The following is a 16,352-nucleotide window of genomic DNA, read 5'->3' as shown; positions in this document are numbered from 1 at the left end:
CAGGAGTGCTAGGTTTGCAGGGTTCGCAGGAGAGCTTCTGTAAAGTTTGGAAGGTAGGAGACGAGATACTGGCAGAAGTAAAGCTGTGAGGACGGGCCGTGAGTCGTGCTTCGGTAGCTCGGTTGGTAGGACACTTGCCCGCGAAAGGCAAAGGTCCCGAGTTCGAGTCTCGGACCGGCACACAGTTTTAATCCGCCAGGAAGTTTCATATCAGCGCACACTCCGCTGCAGAGTGAAAATCTCATTCTGGAAGCAATACAAACTGCCTGTGCTAAGTACTGCAGGATGAATCCTTCCACACATACCTCAGGAATTGTTCTAGTGGCCGCTTAAAGCACTGTAGTCGAATTCTAGAAGAATAAAGTTCAAATACGCTCACAGAATTTGACATTTATGATTTCTATGGCTCCTCACGTCACTCGAGGCTCATTCTAGGGCGGTACATTTGGACACACTTCCTGTCCTATCCTTATACAGTACATACACGTGGCGTTAAAGCCTAATGTAATTTCGTAGTTCCCCACCAACGACCGCAAAAACGATGCGGCGTTAAGCCTTCACCCCTACAGCATGCTGCAAGAAATAAACTTACCGAATCGGCGGCATTACGAGTAATCCAGTCTTGAAATCGCTGAGCGAAGTGTCTCAGTAGCTAGACAACAGACACACATTCGGCAAGGTTACGGTTTCAACGATCATTTCAGACATCCTGACTAAGCTATTTCGTGCCTTCCGTGAGTTTCGATGGATACCGTAATGATTCCTTTCAAAAGGACAAGGTGGATTTCCTTCATCCTTTCCTTGAGCGTAATCCGATACTGTGCTTCGTCTATAATGGTATCCACGTCAATGGCATATTAAACCCTAAGCTTCCTTCCATTTCAGTTCTTTAGTGAAACGAAGCGTCGGTAATCGTAATGCAACAGACGAATATGAACTCTTTTAAAAAATAAAAGAAAATAAAAACGAAATAAAATAATGAATAAATAAATTATACGGTATTCAGGGATATGTTCTGAATAATTTAATCTCGCGTAACCATTTTACTAAGTAGTTGCATTTCTCCAGAACCTAAATATTGACCAGATCATTCTTCGAGTGGGTCGTTCCACACTTCCTGAAAGATGTACCACCAATGACTCATAGTATAAGATTATTTCGAAATGTCATGGCACGGCTGCACTTGCCAATGTTACGCATGACCCTGAAGTATTGTTGGAAAATGGCGGTGATCTGATTCCATTGACAGATAGTTCAGTATGGCGCAGACATCCCTTTTCTGCGGTCACTGCCAACTTACACTCACGTGGAACAGAGCGTTAGGGTTCTTGCCCGTGTTTCAGTTGTAGGCCAACTCCTGAAGCTTCAGAGCAGTGTGAGCCGACCCAGTCTCTACCTCCCACTGTCCCATTGGCGGGCGTTCCAGCCGTAGGACTTCCTAAAACATTTTCATAAGCTTTTCATAAAATTTTGACTCAGTATTTGGGAAGTAATTATTATTATGTGCTTTAACTTGCTGCAACCCCGCTCCATAAATTTTATAACGTAAAATAAACGAAAACAATCATCAATGCATAACAGAAAGAAATCGCAAGAAGTCGAAGACTTTTTTGAAGACATGGAAGAACTAACAAATAAAATAGCACGAAGACATCTTAAAATGTTATTAGGAGACTTCAATGCACAACTAGGCAAGGAGAAGAAGTACAAGCAAATCACAGCCCCTTACACAGCACACAAACAACAAACGCACCAACAACAATGGGAAACATTTCATACTATACTGTCAAAATTTTTGCTTAAAAATTATGTCAACACAATTTCAAAAGTCAAAACGAATACTCACAACATGGAAAACCCACAAAAACGTAGTGGGAGAAATTCAAATAGATCACGTGGACATCACAAGCAAAAATAAAAGTGAAGTTCTGAATGTGAGAACACTCAGATGATTCTCCGATTCCGACCATCACTTGTTACGAGTAAAAATTAGGTCAGTCCCAAGAAACAGAAAGACAATACAGAAAAAAATTAGAAGACCGGATCCAGAATACTTGAAGATAAACGAAGACAAAATTATTGAAGAAATTAATGGAAGTTGAGCACAAAATCGGACAGATCTCGCGTAGACAATTGAGAATGCAATGCGGTTCAACCTAGTACTAAACGAAAAAAACAGAGAGTGGAACGCAAGATGTTATCAGGTCAATGAACTTAGAATCCAGGCCTACAAGAAGTTTAGCAGCAACAAAATAAAATAGACATGGCAAGATTTCCACAAAGTTGAGAAACAGTCCTCGAAAGATATTAGCATAGTATAAAGGACGTACAACAAAAGTTCACTAAATGAAATTGGGGAACACTTCAAGAGAAGTAACACGAGAAATTTCTACAGAATTTTCTGGGAAAATATAAAGAGTTATCAGCTCCCCAATATTTGCTTCAATGGAACAGACAGATCTCTGGAAACAAGTACCGCAGAGAACTTTAAAATTCTTAAAAAATATTTTGATAAACTCCTCAACTGCGAGAACCCTAAAGAAAAATTACTCTTCACGAAAACAGTACCAAACCCAGATGCAAAGCGGCCTTCAGTAGCAGAGATAGAAATAAAATCAACAGAGTCCAAGGAGAAGACGGAATTACCTCCGAGATCGGAAAACTCAAAGACCAAACTACCAAAAAGAAAATTTATGAAATTCTTACAGAAATATGGAATACAAAGAAAACTCCACAAGAGTGGAAATGTGCGTTGATTCATCCAGTCCACAGAAAGGGCGACAAGACAGAACCTTATACCTACAGAGGTATCTCATTATTACCGGACACCTACAACATTCTCTCCAAGGTATCACTGAACAGACTAGAACCACAATCCTATAAAAAGATAGGTGAATAACAAGCAGACTTCAAGAAAGTAAGGTTCCGTACTGAAAAAATTTGGAACCTGGGAACGCTCCTGAAGGTCAGGCAGACGAACAACACTGTAATCACATTCGTGATTCCATAGACAGGCAGGTTCTCTTTGACACACTAGAAGAATATGAAATAGACGAAAACACTCGGACAGTCATACGACAGACAATTACAGATATGACATCTAAAATAAAATTAAGGGGAGAAATCTCAACCTATTCGATATACATACAGGTCTCATACAAGGAGATGGTCCCTCACCGTTTTCTTTCTTCAGCATTGTCCTGGACAGAATTATCAAACAATAGGAAGACAAAGTAAAAGAAATTCTATTAGGAAGAACGTGTGCAAACAAGACGATCATAAAATGCCTGGCATATACAGATGACCTGGCAGTACCCAGCAGTAATAGACAAGAATCCCAAGAAGCACTGGAATACTTATGAGTACACGAAGGCTCTGCGAAAACAGGTCTACAGATATCGTATGAAAAGACGCAATGCATGGAAAGAAAAAAGCGACAAAAGCCAAGCCATGTACACATAATACTGAAAGGTTAACAGAGTGTAACAATTCAAATATCTTAGGGAATATATACAAAGGGGAGGATCAAACAAGGCATCCAAGAAACAAAGAACAGGAAAAACTTCACAAAGCATACAGACTGACATGCACGCATTACAATCAAAGAAATGTTTCATGACAGGTTAAACTCAGGCGTTACACTACGGAAGCACTATACGCCTCAGAAACGACCACAATCGGAGCATTAGGCATCACAAAAGCAGAAAAAAAAATTGAGCGTAAAATCCTATGAAAAATGTTTGGAGCAGCACGCAGAGATGGTATTTGATTGAAGACATCAGCAAAGATTTATATGAACACACAGACAGGCTCACAGACATGACCAGAAAACGGTGACAAACATTCTGTGGACACATACATAGTATGAACAACAAAAGACTCGCAAAGACGATTTTTGATGTCGTAAACAGTTCAATCAAAAAACCAATCGGTTCCAAGAAACAGAGGAGAACCTAAAACAAGCAGTGATCGGTACTGAAATGATAAACGAAAGAGACAAATTCAGAAACAAAATTATGAACACGTAAAAGAAGTAAAACAAAAGAAGAAAACCGACAAAATAGGGGCAGAGCCAAGGAAACAGGAGTACAGTGAAAGGATGAAGAGGTTTGAGGAAGAGAAAAAGAAGGAGGAAACAAGAAAAAGTGAATAATCGTGTAACAGACGAGTTAATCACTGTCCTGGTGGCAAAAATGGGTAATAATACTAATAATATTAATAATAATAATAACAACAATAATAATAAAATAACCTCTCTATACAAACATTAAAAAAAGTTTTGCATCACCCCGGTTTCCAGAACTCTTGAAGATAGACGTTGACTATGGATATTGTATCACAGACACAGTCCCCTTGACTGTTCAGAGATGTCACTAAATCCAGACGTAAACAACCACGCATGAGCAGCGCCTATTAGACGGAGGGGGTCCAACAGCCGATCAGTTCCAGTCAGTCCACCAGGAAGGAGTTACACGGCTCGTGTTGTCTGTAGTTTAACTATGTGTAGACGCTCAATACCGCGGTTGGATGGCGTCAGCATTGTTACTTTGTGCCAAGAAGGGCGTTGGACAATTGAAGTGTCCAGGCGTCTCGAAATGAACCAAAGCGATGTTGTTCGGTCATGAGACACAGAGAGACAGGAACTATCGATGACATGCCTCGCTCAGGCCGCGCAAGGGATACTACTGTAGTGGATGACCGCTATCTACGGATTATGGCTCGGAGAAACCCAGACTGTAATGCCACCATGTTGAATAATGCTTTTCGTGCAGCCACAGGACGTCATGTTACGACTCAAACTGTGCATGATGCGCAACTTCACTCCCGACGAGGTCCATCTTTGCAACCACGACAGCATGCAGCGCGATACAAAAAAATGGTTCAAATGGTTCTGAGCACTATGGGACGTAACATCGGAGGTCATCAGTCTCCTAGAACTTAGAACTACTTAAACCTAACTAACCTAAGGACATCACACATATCCATGCCCGAGGTAGGATTTGAACCTGCGACCGTAGCGGTCGCGCGATTCCAGACTGAAGCGCCTAGAACCGCTCGGCCACATCGACAGGCCAGCGCGGTACAGATGGGCCCAGCAACATGCCGAATGGACCGCTCAGGTTCGGCATCACGTTCTCTTCACTGATGAGTGTCGCATATGGCTTGAGCCAGACAATCGTCGGAGACGTGTTTGGAGGCAACCGGTCAGGTCGAACGCCTTAGACACACTGTGCAGCGGGTGCAGCACGGTGGGGAGGTTCTCTGCTGTTTTGGGGTGGCATTATGTGGGGCCGATGTACGCTGTTGGTGGTCATGGAAGGAGCCGTAACGATTGTACAATATGTGAATGCCATCCTCCGACCGATAGTGCTACCATATCGGCAGCGTATTGGCGAGGCATTCGCCTTCGTGGACGACAATTCGCGCCCCCATCGTGCATATTTTGTGAATCACTTCCTTCAGGATAGCGACATCGCTCGACTAGGGTGGCCAACATATTCTCCAGACATGAACCCTATCGGACATGCCTGGGATAGATTGAAAAGGGCTGTTTATAGACGACGTGACACACCAACCACTCTGAGGCATCTATGCCGAATCGCCGTTGAGGAGTGGGACAGTTTGGACCAACAGTGCCTTGATGAACTTGTGGATAGTATGTCACGACGAATACAGGCATGCATCAACGCAAGAGGATGTGCTGCTAGGTATTAGAGGTACCGGTGTCTACAGCAGTCTGGACCACCACCTCTGAAGGTCTCGCTGTATGGTGGTGCAACGTGCAATGTGTGGTTTTCATGAGCAATAAAAAGGACGGAAATGATGTTTATGTTGATCTCTATTCCGATTTTCTGTACAGGTTCCGGAAGTCTCGGAACCGAGGTGATGCAAAACGTTTTTGATGTGTGTAAATCACGATTACTGTGGTACCAGTGCACGTTTAGAAAATTTTACTGCCAACGGAGTGGACGGTGCGTAACAAAGATTGCCTACTGCTGCCCGTGAGTTTTAACCTGAACACCGTGTTTTGCTACTGTATCATTTGTATCGATCGTAGCTGTCGGCGCTTTCCAAAAATATCGAAAAGAAATATTTTTCCACGGTAATAAAACTGATACGAGAGAGTGTTTTAAACAGGGTGTGTGTTTCGCTACGGTTTTGTTGAATTATTTCGTGCGTTTTAGCTATCCATTACAGAACGTATATTATTACAGGTGAAAAATTAACGGTAGTTGTCTGGTTTATTTTTGTCATTAATACCCTATTATGATCCCAGAATGATTACAGTTGGAATATTAGTGAGATACAGGATTGGAAATCATATTTTGGATTATAAGGCGTGTCCAGGAGCACATACGCTCATACCACAATTTTGTAACTCTGCTGTAGACTAAAGTTTCAGATCGCTGGAAAGAGTCGTTGTGGAAAGAAGTGAGATACTGAAACACTTAGGCCTGATGACGCGCGTTTAAAAATCTTGAAGTCTGTTGATATTACGATCATGGATACTACGGTCACGAACATCACAACAGTCACTTAAGTTAACGAGGAATGGGCATATCTAATGTAAGTAGGCTGTTTAGGTTTTTTTATTGGTAACGCCACCTCTGTATGAAAATCACTGGCTGTGCTGTGTGCAGTCTGTGGCTTTGGCAAAAGAATTCTAAATTGGTTTGTTGGCGTACATCTACACTTTTTCCAAAGATTGCACCTTGTAACTTAATCTTATGTAACGGAAGTGTGGGGCAATCCTTCGATTTGTTGCATTTGCTAAAAGCTGTTTCACTAATTACTGAAATGGGACTGCCAGAGTCAAGTACTGCCGCAAATTTTACGTCATTTACAGTAATGTGAATCACAGGATATGCAATGTTGTTATGTTTTACGTCGTGTTCCTGGAGTAAGATGTCCCTAATGTCTTCCATTTTTACGTAATTACTAGCTACGGCAGCTGCGTCGTCAGTTTCATAAGTACGTTTTGTGGCTGCCAGTGGTGTCAGTCATTGTCTATTGTCTCCTTGTTGGCGCGCGTCGTTATTGGGATTTGGAGACCTAACTTCTACAAATTCACCGTGACGAGAGGGCCCTGACCTGTTTGAATCCCGCCAGTTCTGATGCAGTTCAGGTCTGTCGTTACGATCATACCGTCTGTCGTCATGTCGGTAGATTCCATAGTTTCTTTCTTGTCGGTCACGTGGTGGAGAATTTCTCCCTGAGTCGTAACTGCGCGCTGGACCGTTGCGTCTAAAGTTATTCTGTCTCCCTTGATAATAATTATTTTGGTTCCCATATTGTCTGTTTCTCTGATTGTCTCTGTGATAGTCATTATCGCAGAGAGGTGATCTTTCCCTGTAATTATTACTACTCTGCCAACGGTTGTCATACCGGTGGTGTCTGTTTTGGTCACGATTTACGTTGTAAGAATAGCCTTGTCGTGTCCATTTATTATTTCTGTCATCGCGGAATTGTGACAGATGTGACCTGTAATTGTTGTACTCCTGTTTTCGCGTTCCGCGATTGTCAGTGTCAATTTACAGTTCTTGTAACAGTCCCTGAAAAGCTTCAATGTCGTCTTTGCAACGTCCTGCTAAAATAATATGTCGTAAATGTTCAGGCAGTTTGATTAAGCAAATGCGGATGAGTTCTGAGGGGCTGTATGGGTTTGAAAGATACTGATTCTTATGCAACATGTCTTCAAAATGTTTCATAAGACTGGAAAATTCAGATTGTTCGAAACGTTTCATCATTATGATGCTATGTTTTACTCGGTCTTGTGTAGTTTGAGACCAATATGCAGAGAGGAAGGCATGATAAAAATCTCCTTCACTGTGACAATCGTGAATGACCGATCGCATTCTTACAGCTGGCTCATTCTCCAAGTAGCCACACGTAAATTCTAACCTGTGCTCCAATGACCAGTTGGGAGGAAAGCAATGAGAAAATTGATGAAGCCATGCTTGTGGATGAATGTCGTTGTCAGAATTCTTAAATGTTTTGAATTTACATGTAGTAATGAACAGCTTATTGTCAAAATTATCATGTCGGCGAGTCGCATGTCGGTCATTGTTACGTCGTTTCGGCGGTTCCATCTCAAAATTCGGTGTACCTTGCCAATTTCTTTCATAATTTCCGAAGTGCCCTGTGTTATTATTTAGTGGCTGTTCCGTATTTCTATGTCCCTCTTCCCGTATTGGAGCGCGAGTGTCCTCTGAAATACGTAATTCTTGTATTATCTGTGTCAGCTGATCTTGTACTTCCCGGATTTCTCTTTGGTGTTGCGTATTAATTTGATTCTGATTTTGTTTGAATTTCCTAACTTGTTCGCACTCTTCTGTGTCATTAAAGACTACTGGTTTTGTGTCATTCAGATTATCATCTACCTTCGTAGATAAATTATTTAGCTGATGCGAAAGTTCAACTACTTTCTCTGATAATGAAGTTATTTCCTCCATGTGTCTTTCTGAACCAATTTTCAGAGTATCTACTGTGTGCTTTAAGTTTTCTTGAGTTTTTGCGAATTGTGTAACCGAATCGGTAGATGCAACTGAGTCAATTTTAGCTTGCAGGGTCTCATGATTTTGATGAACAATAGTTTGCAGTTCTTTTATGGCTGCTTCGTGATTCTGTAATGCATTTTCGTGCCGCGAAAAAATAGGTTGAAAATGCACACAAATTTGTGTTTTTACGTCATTACAGACTTTTTGACATTTCGATTCAATGTTATGTAACTCAGTAGTTAAATCTTCACGTGTTTGTTCAAGTGTGGTGTCTAACTTTTGAAGCTTTTGCTGTGTTTGTCTCTGATTTTGTTCCATTGTGTCTAACTTTTGAAGATTTTGTTCCATTGTGTCTAATTTTTGTAGCCTTTGTCCCATTTGTTGCATTAACTGTAATAACAATGCACTGGTGTCTGAAACATGTTCCTCAGTGGTATTCGGCAATGCATTTGAACCGGCAATATTCGAAGTTTGAAAAGCAGAAAATGTGTCTTGACTTATTTGAGAAAAGGGTGAGGACGCAAAACCTGAATCTACAGTATTTGCGAGATTGTTTCCTGTCATTTCGGATTCCTGAGGCGAGCTGTTGCCGACCGATCGATCGATAATGCTTCCCTGTTCACTAATTGTTTCACTGTGTACACCATTATTTGCAACCCGCTCCATTTCCCTATGCACAGTTACCAAATTACTACTTTGAACGACTGTTAATTCATTACACAGTGCTGCTGGCAAGCTACACTCATCGTCACTATTATTCCTCAGTTTACTTTGGAGCCTAGTGTTACGTTTTTCACACGCCATTATTGTCACAATATTTCACACGATAACACAGAAAAACACAATTTGAAGAGCAAAAATAAGAGAACGCAATAACATAGCACTGAAAATAATATCTAGTTAATTGCAAGCGCAGCTGCGAAATACTTGGTGCAAATCTACATGCATGCCACAACAGCAATGAAAGACTGCAACTACAAAGGAGATTCTCTCTACAATTGCGCGCTAGCAATAAAAAAAGCTACACTAATTACACAAACTACAAGAAAAAATCAGAAGATTCCAGGTTCGAATCCTGGCAGGGTCGCCATATGAAACGCCCCCTTTGAACAATTATACACGACTGTCCTTTAACTGACACACAATATTTTTAGCGCAACGCAATCTGACTTTCAAAAATCCCTACAAAAGAATGGCCCTGACTAACATTAAACTATACCTTTCACAAATCACTTACCTCACAAAAATCTTGGTTACTCGAACTACTGCAATACAGCGAGCACCACTACTGCCAGCTAAATAAAAGATTCAAACTACGGAAGGCACTAACTACTGATAGGGATAGTTAGCAAATGAAAGATATTAATAGAAAACAACCAATGTATTTACCTTAATAGTCATAATATATATAGCGGTTCATGACAAATTACAAAACTCCGCCATCTCTCTCCCCACATCCACCACTGCTGGCGGCTCACCTCCAACTGCGCAACGCTACGCGCTGTTCACAGCCAGCTGCCTAACACTGCAATGGCGAGTATTACAACAATGCAAAGCAGCCACAGACTGCACACAGCACAGCCAGTGATTTTCATACAGAGGTGGCGTTACCAATAAAAAAACCTAAACAGCCTACTTACACTAACAAAGGCTACCACAGAAGTTGGACAGTTGGTGATAACAGAGTAAATATTCAGCTAAATGGTGAAAGAAGAGAGAACAAAAAAATAATCAGGAAAATACGGCGATAATTCATTATAAATCACATAGGATTGAAGTAAATAAGAAGGCACAGCAAAATACCTACAGAAAAATACGAAGTACTGATTGTATGTACGAAAGTCAAACCTATCTTCGATGAAATTAAATGAAAAAATGACAACAGTTAATGGTGCAACAGGAATTCCACTGTAAAACATGGAAAAGAGAGAGTACGCCGAAGGGGAGTAACTTTCTTATAGCATGAGATAAGAAGAGATTAGAGTTGACTTTCGTCAGAGTTGCGAAAGACTTGCGATCGAATAAAGTGGCAGGCATAAATAACATTCCCTCGGTATTTCTGAAATAACTGGGGCAAGTGTCAACCATGCTGTTTTTTAGAGTCCGTAGCGTATCACCTGACGTTCGTAAAAATGACATCCTCAAGTTCTGAAGACAGTAAGGACAGACAAGGGCGAGGACAATCACAGTTTGCTTAACACCTCCTGGATCCAAGCTGCCGACAAGAATGATATACAGAAGACTAGTTAAGATAATTGATGATATTTTAGATGAAGACCAGTTAAAGTTTAGGGAAGATAAATGTGTCAGACAATCCATTCTAACGTTGCACATGATAATGGAACCAAGATGTAAGCAAAATCGAGGACAACACGGCGACCGGTCGGTACCTTTGGGCCTTCGTGACTGTTCGCGTGGAGTTCTGTGGTTTTTTTTTTTTTTGTGAAACAGGCTTACTAATTTATGTATTAAGGTTTTGAAAAGAAACCATGGTCTGTTCGAGGCTGAAATGTAAATATATTTAAATCGTCCTTAAACCATTTTCAAGAACCTGCAATAAACCAGTGTGGAAAAACACGCGTCTTCATACATCGCCATATATAACTGATAAACATATTGTAGTGCAATAATTCTACTTGGATGCGGGATGCCACGTTTTCTTTTTTTTTTTTTTAATTTTTTCAATCATCAGTTTTCTTACTGGTTTGTTGCCACCCGCCAAGAATTCCTCTCCTGAACCAACCTCTTCATGAGTAGCACTTGAAACCTACGTCCTCAATTTACATCTTCAACTTTTGTAGTCCTGTCTTCCTCTGTTGCGCGTAATAGTATGGTATATTGATAATTTTTACTTTTGAACCGTCTAACTACAACTGAATGAAACACAGTTTTCGTGTGGTACGATTACTGTGCTTCATTCAGTTGTAGTTAGACAGCCCAAAACTAAAAATAATCAATATACGTCGTCAATTATTTGCTGGGTGTTTCTCTACAGTTTTTACCCACTACAGCTCCCTCTAATACCATGGAAGTCATTCCCTGATGCTATTTTGTCTAAAACTGACATGGTGAGACCGTGGCTGCGTACAATTAATGTAGGCTGATTCTTACAAAGAAGAAGACAGCAACGAGCTACTATTAATAATTCTACTTATTTAAGTAAATGACGCCGTAACCGGTTTCGAACTGACAAGTTCATTATCAGACGGCTGTTCACAAGATTCACAAGATGCACTTTACATAATCGTCAGTTTTCGATGTTTATTTCGCTACGGTTGGAGAGTCGTAAGCGTCCTGTCTGATCACCTGCATCCATTCATGTCCATTTTGCATTCCGACGGACGTGGGCAATTCCAGTAGGACAATGCGACGCCCACACGTCCATAATTGCTACATAGTGGCTCCAGGAACACTCTTCAGAGTTTAAACATTTCCGGTGTGTAACACTCCGGTTTAATCTTCTGACTTATCCCGCTCGATCGGGATCTGATAGCATCCCAAATAGATAATAATTAATGTGACCGTGTACCTAATGGGGCTGGCAATCGGATTGGACTGCTACGGAGTTGTTACATTCCATTTTGTCCTTCTCAAATGCCGTAATAATGAATGTCTGGTGCCAAGAAGAACAGCAACACAGCTTCATTAAACAGCAACCTATATTCATCACAAAAACACCAAAGTAAGGAGACAGCCACTGCCTTCGTCGTACAGAGTTAATAACGGCTAATCTCAGCACAGGCCCTTTCGTTATTCCTTATCGTCACACGTAATTTCAATCATTGTAATCCAACACTGCAATCCAACACTGCAATCCAGATAATGCCGGCGCGGTAGACGCGTAATTACAAATATCGGCACAAAAATATCACTGAATCACACTAGTAATTATACTTTTTCACTTTCCCGTATATTTCTACCACAAAAGGGGTTAAACCGCGGCGATGGCCACCCCCTTTGTCGGTACGGCCTTGCATTACGGCCACCGGCGGCCCACGGCCCGGCCTGCAGCCTGGGTCCCACTCTACTGACTCAACACTCGCTCTCGCTCTCGCCACCCGACGCACACTATCGATTGTTTGTCCTGTCGACCTGTGCTGTCGCAAAACTTACAGTAAGGGCCTACGGACCCCTTACAGGTGGCCACAAAACTCTCCAGACAAGAACATTATTGAGCACAACTGGGATGCCTTGCAACGTGAAGAGATCTCCACCCCCTCGTGAAAATAAAGAAATTTACAACTGAAGTGGTATTTTCAGCCTCTCCTTTTAAAATTGATTAAGTATAGACATCCAGAACGAAACGATTGGTAAATATACACCCCAAGAGGCTAAGACGCACTGCTGATGTAGGGATTGCACTTCTGAATATTAAAAAAGGAACTATTTAGTAAATCTACACCATGAGAGATTGATCTGTACCGCTGATCAAGACACTGAATTTCCGAAAATTTCAAATTAACACTGTACTTACAATTGCAGCTAAACATAACGCAGCATACCCGCCAAATTATGGTCCCATTAAAATTACTTGATAGGTGACACTTCTGCATCTACATGATACTCCGCAAGCTACCTAGTGGTGTGTGCACGAGGGTACTTTTTTTACCACTAACTGAGCCCTCCAAACCTGTTCCACTTGCGAAGGGCGCTTGGAAAGAATGATTGCCAGTAAGCCTCAGATTTTCTCCTCGTGGCCATTAGCGAGACGTAACAGTGGTAAAGCAATATGTCGTCCGACTCTTCCCGGAAAGTGATCTCTCCAAATTTGAATAATAGGCTTCTCCGTAATGCACAACGCCTCTCTTGTAACGTCTACCTATGGAGTTTTTGCCGTCTAAACGATCTTGTAACGAAACGCGCTACTCTTCGTAGGATCTTCTCCGTCCCTCCTATCAGTCCTACCCGTTAGGGATCCCAGATACAGACAGATGAAGATTAGTCAAGAATCGGTCGAACACGGGCCCTATAAACCACTTCCCTTGTGGATGAGTTACACTTACTTAGGATTCTTCCTATGAATCTGGCATCTGCTTTTCCCACAATTTGTTTTAAGTGGTCATTCCAGTTAAGGTCGCTCTGGTAATTACTCCTGGATATTTTACGGTAAATACTATATCGCCGGCCAGTGTGGCCGAGCGGTTCTAGGCGCTACAGTCTGGAACCGCGCGACCGCAACGGTCGCAGGTTCGAATCCTGCCTCTGCCATGGATGTGTGTGATGTGCTTAGGTTAGTTAGGTTTAAGTAGTTCTAAGTTCTAGGGGACTGATGACCTCATATATTAAGTCCCATAGTGCTCAGAGCCATTTTTGATACTGTATCCAGCGGTTTGTTACTATCTTATGGCGTTTATATTTTGTTATCTGCGACGAACAGCCTTAAAGAGCACCCGACACTTTTTACTAGATTTTAGATATATATATATATATATATATATATATATATATATATATATATATATATATATGTGTGTGTGTGTGTGTGTGTGTGTGTAGTAACAGTCCTATCGCACTTCCTTGGTGTACTTTGGAAATTACCTTTACATCTGTCGATTTTGTTCCGTTAAAAGCGACGTGTTGAGTTCTATCCGCAAGAAAGTCTTGAATCCAGTCGCAAGTCTGCTCGCTCCGATACTCGATAAGCTCGTATTTTATCTTTCACTAAACGACAGTGCGGGACGGAGTCAAAAGCCCCCCTGAAGTCGAGGAACACGGCATCAAGCTGAGCGCCGTTGTCTAGGCGCTCTGGATCCTGTGGAGGAACAGAGCAAGCTGAGTTTCGCTGGATCTTGTTTGCGGAATCCATGCTGATTTTTATAGTGGAGATTTTCATTTTCGAAAGACGTCGTAACTCTTGAGGATAATACATGCTCCATAATTGTACAACATATTGACACCATCGGTATAAGTCCATAATTGTGTGCATCTGCGCTACAGCCCTCATCAAAAACCGGAATGACCTGCGCTATTTTCCATTCGACCCTTCGTTGCTCGAGCGAACTACGGTAAATTATTGCTAGAAGGGGGCAAGTTCTTTGGTGTAAGCCTAGTAGAATCTTACAGATATCTCATCTCATCCCGACGTCTTTCCACTACTTTGAGACTGTAGTTGTTTTACTATTCTGCAATCGTTCGTAAGATTATTGAACGGAAGACCCTGTTAAAATCTTCCGCGGCGGAACAATTTCGGAAGACCGAATTTAGTATTTCGGCCTTCTCTCTGTTATCTTTCCTTTCGGTGACAGTGTAGTTGCTGAGTGGGTGAACAGATGATTTTGACTCACTTGCTGATATTACATACCACCAAAACCTCTTAGGGCTTTTACTCAGATCGGTTGACGAAGTCTTACTTTCAAAGTCATTGGACGCTTCTGTCATTGCTCTTCTTACCTTCTTTTTCGCTTCTCTTGAATGTGAGATTTCTCTTTGTTTATGTAATAGTTTTCTAACACGGCTATTAAATCATGGTGGATCTTTCCCACCCCTTAAAACCCCACTCGGAACGTACTTTTCTAAGGTTTATTGCACGATGCCTTTGAATTTTTTCCATTTGTTCTCCCCATCTTCATCCGTATCACCAAATATTTGACGATGACTGCTCGGGTACTAGGACTTTATATCCTGTCTCCCTAGCTTAACAAAAATATCTGGCTACCTTTCCTAACTTTTTTTTCAGTCCAGTTGTCGTAGATACCACCACAGCCTTATGATCACTGATACCTTCCTCTACGTTAACTGATATGATAAGTTAACCTCCGTTTGTTGCCAGGAGGTCCAAGACGTTAGCTCACGAGTTGGTTCTCTATCTGCTCAAAGTAATTTCCGGACAATGCATGCAGAACAATGACACGTGAATCTCTGTCCCTGGCACCAGCGTTGATATAACTGGCATGTTGAAGTCATGCCATATTACAACGGCATGAAAATTATTAACGATGTTCTGCAAGTATTGTCTGAAGCTTTCTACCACTAGAGTTTCTCATGCAGGCAGTCTATAAAAGCATCCGATTAGTATATTTGATCGATCTTTGATACTAACTTTACGCTGATTAATTCACATTCGGATTCCATGATAATCTCACTAGATTTTATCGAATTTCTTGCTGCAATGAACAACACTGGCGACCATCGACACCCGCAGGGGGGGGGGGGGGGGGGGCAGTGGGGGCAGTTGCCCCTAGTGAGAATTTATTCAGTTTACTGATATAAAAAATACCTGTAACTTTAGGGTTCAGTTATGTGTGGTTTAAAATATCTGTAAAATTACCACTAAAATAACCGGAAAACATCGATAAAATGGTGTAAAAATGATATAAAACATATGTAAACAGAATTACAGAATGAACTAGAGCAATGAAAAACTTTAAAGGAGAATCGAACTGAAATTAAAAAATGACGATAAATTTAAAAACTGTGTGTTTTTCTTTAAGAAATCTCGTTCGTTGAAGACGTGCAAAATTGTTATATATCCGTCCTACAGCTATTGCCTACGAAGTATTTTTATTTCTACACCCACACGTGGTAGAAATTAACAACAGCAAGTGAGGCAACAATGGGAATAATCAGATGAACCAGCAGTTTATTGTTAACTTCTAGAAATGCATTCTTGAGCAACATTTACGCGTTTTTCCAGAAGGCACGCCCATTGCTCGTTCTTTACATATTAAGAGAATCAGTTGTGTCATAGAGGGACGTTAAAAACAAACTAAAAAAATGATATCTTCCTTGAAAAAGAATCTACAATACAGTATCTATATGTCGAAAAATACAAAATTAAAGATAGATATCTGTAGCCGGAATATTCGAGATTTTAGTAACTGTAAATAATGCATATCTGATGAAGAAAGGCCGTTT

The sequence above is a fragment of the Schistocerca piceifrons genome, chromosome 4 (assembly GCF_021461385.2).
Source record: "Schistocerca piceifrons isolate TAMUIC-IGC-003096 chromosome 4, iqSchPice1.1, whole genome shotgun sequence".
NCBI lineage: Eukaryota > Metazoa > Arthropoda > Insecta > Orthoptera > Acrididae > Schistocerca > Schistocerca piceifrons.
The sequence above is the reverse complement of the archived record's forward strand: the minus strand, read 5'-3'. Positions refer to the sequence as shown.